At 43.8% G+C, this 6,108-nt stretch overlaps 1 long non-coding RNA gene across 1 annotated transcript in view; it reads right to left on the bottom strand.

Moving 5' to 3' along the window:
• LOC116075025 overlaps positions 1-6,108 on the bottom strand; it is a 13,926-nt gene that overhangs the window by 5,087 nt on the left and 2,731 nt on the right. Inside the window, exon 2 of the long non-coding RNA XR_004112385.1 lies at positions 72-152. This is a non-coding gene — a long non-coding RNA (uncharacterized LOC116075025). The remainder of the gene's footprint in view (positions 1-71; positions 153-6,108) is intronic.

Below are 6,108 nucleotides of genomic sequence, written 5' to 3'. Positions count from 1 at the left end.
CACACACACACACACACACACACACACACGAATCAGCAGCTGCAGTCCAGTCCACTCGGCAGACACCATACCTGAATCAGCAACAGCAGCTCAATCCAGAATAAACCTTAAGGCTCTGCCAGCTCATAACTTCGTGGAAGCAGCAGAAGCCCCTGGAATAGCACAGTTCTTTGGTAAGTTACTCTCTACAAAGTCACAACTAGCAAAGATCAACAATTTGGTGCAAGGCCAACCAGTGCCAGAGCATCATCAGTGGAGACTAGCAAAGTGCTACAAGGCAAACCAAAGCATGAGCCTTGTCCCACCATCTGTGGTCACATTTACATCCTTTCACATGTCTGCTTCAGCAAAACACCCTCTCACCTGTGTCTGCTTCAGCAAAACATCCTCTCACTTGTCTGCCCCAGCAAAATATCAGTATGACCTAACTGAGTCTCTAAGAAACGAGAAATTGGCTGAGCGTGGTGGTGCACGCCTTTAATCCCAGCACTTGGGAGGCAGAAGCAGGCGGATTTCTGAGTTCAAGGCCAGCCTGGTCTACAGAGTGAGTTCCAGGACAGCCAGGGCTACACAGAGAAACCCTGTCTCAAAAAAACAAAAACCAACCAACCAAACAAACAACAATAAAAATAATAGTTAAAGCCTAGTTGTCTACATTTAAATTTGCTTGCTGATTTTCTCCCATTTATTTGATCTGGTTCTCTCTTTTGATCCTTTTATTTGGATATAAACATTAAAGACTACTCAGCCATCCAATCTCTTTGCCTTTTTAATAGTTTTAGTTGAATGTGTATCTGTAGACATGATGTTATTATGCACTGTGTAAAGATTATCCTCATATTATTCAAATGCTGATTTCTGTGCCTTATATCTGATTACAATCCATTCATGGCATTATAATGATTATTCTAAAAAATCTCCTGTCTCAGTGTTGTATAAATATTGCTCCTCAATTATTCCCTGATTGGTCAGTAAATAAAGAGTCGGTCAGCCAATGACTGAGTAAGAGAGAGAAAAGAGCTGGGACTTCCAATCCCATCAAGAGGAGGAGGAGAGAGAAGAAGAGAGTTGTTGCTGTGAGGAGAGGGTCAAGGACACACCATGAGAACCCCTGGAGCAGGAAGAGCCAGATCAATACTAAAGTGCAAGTATCTAAATGCAGGGATTTGAGCTGAGAGGTAGCCAGATTAGTTTAGAGGATTAGAATGGGTTAATAACTGCTCGATTATTGTGCCATAAAATTCATTAAATAAATCTAATAGTCTCTGTCTGCCGGCTCTCTGCCAGCAGGTCCGGGCAAGAGGAGAGAACCCAGTCTAGCCAAGTCTCTCAGGGCTGAGCCGGATAATGAGCATCGTGGCTGGGATCTCCTGCCACCCACCCTGAGCCCAGAGTCTGTCAAAGCAGGAACTCGTTTAGTTGTATCAATCTTTTGTTTATAAAGAGCTGAGAGAGGAGGTGGGACTTTTTGCTGAGGTGTGATGACAATGACCATAGGGGGAGGGGAAGGGTGACGAAAGGTATGGTGTGACTGACAGAGCCAACAGTTATTCTCTGTCAGCAGTAGTTAGGCAAAGGCAGGCTTAAGCAGGTGGTGCTGAGTCACTCCAGTACAGAAGTGACTGAGACAGTTTTCTTTTTCTTTTTTTTTAAAGATTTATTTTATTTGTTTTATGTGTATGAGTACATTGTAACTGTACAGATGGCCACGAGTCATCATGTGTGTGACATGCTCTGCCCATGGATACATATGAATGGCTCAAAACAACAGATTAAAATCATCAATATTATATTATACTATATTGTTTGGATTAAACCTAGAGCATCGATCACACCAGAAATGTTCTTCTACCCCTGAGCTACATCCCCAGCTCTGAAAACATAAATATTTAAATGTTTTTCTCTTGGACAGGACAGAGAATCATCTGCCAATATACAATCCAGTTGCCCTTAATCTCAGATCCTGGCCATGGAGAAAGGCTGGCAGCTCAGATTTGAGAGTAAACCTTTCTCTAAGCCTCCTGGTTGAGTAACATGCCCTGGCCCTGGAATGTGTGTGCTCATCCAGTCTCTGCCTCACTCTCTCAGAAAGTGGCAGTTTTCTGGCAGTCAGGTGGGATGGGAAGGAGTTTAAAGGAGGGGGTCAGAATCAAACTAAAGTTTTTCTTTGTTTGAAACAGGGTTGGGTTTTGGTGGTGGTGGTGGTGGTGGTGGTGTGTGTGTGTGTGTAGCCCTGGCTGTCCTGGAGGTAGCTCTATAGACCAGGCTGGCCTCAAACTTGCAGAGATCTGCCTACCTCTTTCTCCTGAGTGCTAAGATTAAAGGTGTGTGCCACCACTGCCCAGCTTGACGTTTTCTTCATTTGGCTCCTCTCTTTCCTATACTTTCCCAGCAATGTGTTATCCTCTCGTTTGTGGGGCATTGGACTATTCTGCAATGTAACACAGTGGCTCCCCCCGCTCCGACCCCCCGTTACAAGTTTAGAATTCAATGTTGTTGGTTCTGTTACTCATCCATCTGTTTTCTACCTTCTGATACTTTTTCTTTTCTTTTCTCCATGTCGGTATGTTGGTGGTGGTTTTTTATTTTATTTTCTAACTTTTACTGGGGTCTGGAGAGATTACTCACTGGTTAAGAGGACTTGTTGCTCTTACGGAGGACCCAAGTTTGGCTTCCAGCACCCACACAGTAGCCATGTGTAGCAGCCAATGGGACCTGACATCCTTTCCTGATCTACACAAGCACAGGCACAGGCATACATGTGGTACACAGACAGACAGACAGACAGACATGCAGACAAAGCACACATATGCATAGATAAAATAACTAGCCTAAGAAAAAGTTTAACTATGCTTACTGTCCCTAGGCATAGTGGCTCACGCCTAGAACCTTATCAGTCAGGAGACTGAAGCAGAAAGCTCATGAACTTGAGGCCAACCTGGACTCCAGAGAGTTCCAGGCCAGCTTGGCTGTGTGGCCAAACTCTGTCTCAAAAATAAATACATAAAAACACATCAACGAGCAAAGGAACAATTTCTCCTAGCTGTTTACTTCTTTGGGGGATGTCATAAACAAGCAGGTGTGTATCCAGCCTGCTCTCCTACATCACAGTGTCTTTCTTTCCACCTTGCTTGTTACTAAAGTCAGAATGGGCATCTTATCCTACTTATCCTGTGTATTCATATACCAGATTTATGCCCGACCATGTCTTGCACATGAAGCACTGTGTGCTGGTTTGAATGAGAATCTTCCCCCCTCCCAACCGCCCACCATGCCATGGCTCAGATATTTGAACACTTGGCTACCAGTTGATGCTGGTGTTTGGGCAGGTTTAGGTGTGACCTTCCCTGGAGGAGGCAGGTCTCTGGGGCTTTAAATCAAGGCACCATTGCCAGTTCGATCTTTCTGCTTGACGCTTGGAGCTCAGGATGTGAGCCCTCAGCTCCCTGCTCCTGCCCCACCATGCTTTCAATCCACCATCTTGAGTGCTAACTCTCTAGACATATGACCAAATGAACTCTTCTGTGAGACCCAGCGAGCCTGCCACTGCTCTTCTGAGCACTGCTTACACCAGCAGCTCTCCTGGTTCCTGGTAACACTGTCATGGTGTTTTATCACACCAACCGAAAAGTAGCCAATATAATAACCTTGCTACATTGAATTTATGTACTGCAAAACCCATTGGTTTAGTACTATTTACATTAAATGAGGTTTCTAAAGATTTATTTAAGCCAGGCATTGGTGGCACACACTTTTAATCCCATCACTTAGGAGGCAGAGACGAGCAGATCACTGAATCTGAAGCTACCTTGGTCTACAAAGGAGTTCCAGGACAGCCAAGGCTGTTACATAGAGAAAGCCATGACTCAAAAAACAAACAAAAAGACATATTTATGTATATGACTATTTTATCTGCATATATGTATGCACACCAGAAGAGGGCATCGGATCCTGTTGGAATATTATAGTTATAGACAGTTGTGGGCCACCACTGGTGCTGGGAATTGAACTCAAGACCTCTAGAAGACTAGTCGGTACTCTTAGCTGCTGAGCCATCTCTCCAGCCCAGCAGTAAATGATTTCTACATTGATCAATGGAACATTTTGGGTTTTTGAGACAGGGTTTCTCTGTGTAGCCCTGACTGTCCTGGAACTCACTCTGTAGACCAGGCTGGCCTCAAACTCAGAAATCCACCTCCTCTGCCTCCCAAGTGCTGGGATTAAAGGTGTGCGCTACCACTGCCTGGCCCTAATTCTTTAATATGCAAAAGCTCAAGCAATGACAAATGCCACTGTAACTAACTCCCGAGGCCTCTGAACATGGCAAACCTCAGTAGAATGATGGCCTAGCGACATAGAAAATGTAAACCCTCCAATTCCTTTTATTTTATTTCATTTCATTGTATGTGTTTGGGTGTTTTGTCTGCTTGTATGTCTGCAGCACATGTATCCCTTGTTTCTGAGGAGGCTAGAAGGATGCCTCAGATCCACTAGACCCAAGCTGAATCCCTAAAGAGTCAATGCTCCAAAGCTCTAAGACAAGAAAACCAGAGTTTCTAGCCAGGTAACCAGTCAGGAAGGGTTCCTTCCTTATTTTGTTAACGTTATATTTATCTGCTTGCTTATTTATTTATTTATCTGCGGGTGCTTAGTCTGCATATATGTCTCTGTCCCAGGTATGTTTCTAGTGTCTGCAAAGGCCAGAGAAAGGTACCTGATCCACTGGAACTAGAATTAAAGACACTTGTAAGCTGCCATGTAGATGCTGGGAACTGAACCTGGCATCGAACCTGGGGAGCCCGCCACAGGATCTTCTGAGCACAGCTTACGCCAGCATTCTCCTGATTCTCGGGCCTTTAAACTCAAACTGGAACTACACATCCGACCTCCATCTTCTGACTTCAGATCTTAGGACCTCAAGGTTTACAGTCATGTCAGCCAAGTCCTTATAGTGTGTGTGTGTATGTGTGTGTATCTCATCTATCTCTCCCCTCTCTCTCATCTATGCCTCTATTTATCTATTATCTATCTCCTATAAGTTTTATTTCTCTGGAGATTCGTGGCTTATAATGATACTATAATTATAATTAGAAATTTTATTTTACCAATAAAAATCTTATCAGTTATTCAATGATTATTAATTACTATATTTGGATTTTTTTATGTATCACCTGACAGCTTCAAAATATGTTTTACTTATTATAATTTAACTTATGGGGACATAGAGATTCTTAAGCAAATGAACACGATGCTATTTCCATGCATTTTATCTTTATAAAGAATTCACATCACCTTTACTCCCAGCACTTGGAGTGAGTTTGAGGCCAGCCTGGTCTACACAGTGAGTTCCAGGACAGCCAGGGCTACATAGTGAAAAATATAATAACCAATATAATAAACTTGCTACATTGAATTTATATACTGCAAAACCTGTTGGCTTAGTACTATTTACATTAAATGAGAAAAATCCTGTTTTGAAAAACAAAACAAAACAGAAAAACCCTGTCTTGAAAAACAAAACAAAACTCATTTTTAAAAAAAAATAGCAGCTGGGCATTGGTGGAGCACTCCAGAGGCAGCGGCAGGCAGATCTCCGTGATTCTAGCCAGTCTGGTCTACAGAGAGTTCCAGGACAGCCAGGGCTGCATAGTGAGGTCTTGTCAAAAAAACAAAAACAAAAACAGAAAAAAAAACAAACTTGCACAATGGTGAATACCTTTAATCCCAGCACACAGGAGTTAGAGGAAAATGGATCTCTGCAAATTCGAGGCCAGCCTGGTCTATGTAGTAAGACCCCCGTCTCACAGACAAATACAAGTTCCACATTCTAAATATGGTAAAAGTTCTCACACGATGACAGGAACAGCAGCAGGCAGGCAGAGGTTACAGTGCTCCCGCCTCAGATCTGAGGTTACAGTGCTCCCGCCTCAGATCTGAGGTTACAGCGCTCCCGCCTCAGATCTGAGGTTACAGTGCTCCCGCCTCAGATCTGAGGTTCCAGCGCTCCCGCCTCAGATCTGGGGTTACAGTGCTCCCGCCCCAGATCTGAGGTTACAGTGCTCCCGCCTCAGATCTGAGGTTACAGCGCTCCCGCCTCAGATCTGAGGT

The sequence above is a fragment of the Mastomys coucha genome, unplaced genomic scaffold, assembly GCF_008632895.1.
Source record: "Mastomys coucha isolate ucsf_1 unplaced genomic scaffold, UCSF_Mcou_1 pScaffold3, whole genome shotgun sequence".
Classification (NCBI taxonomy): Eukaryota; Metazoa; Chordata; class Mammalia; order Rodentia; family Muridae; genus Mastomys; species Mastomys coucha.
Note: the sequence above shows the minus strand (reverse complement) of the source record. Positions and strands in the feature narration are given on the sequence as shown.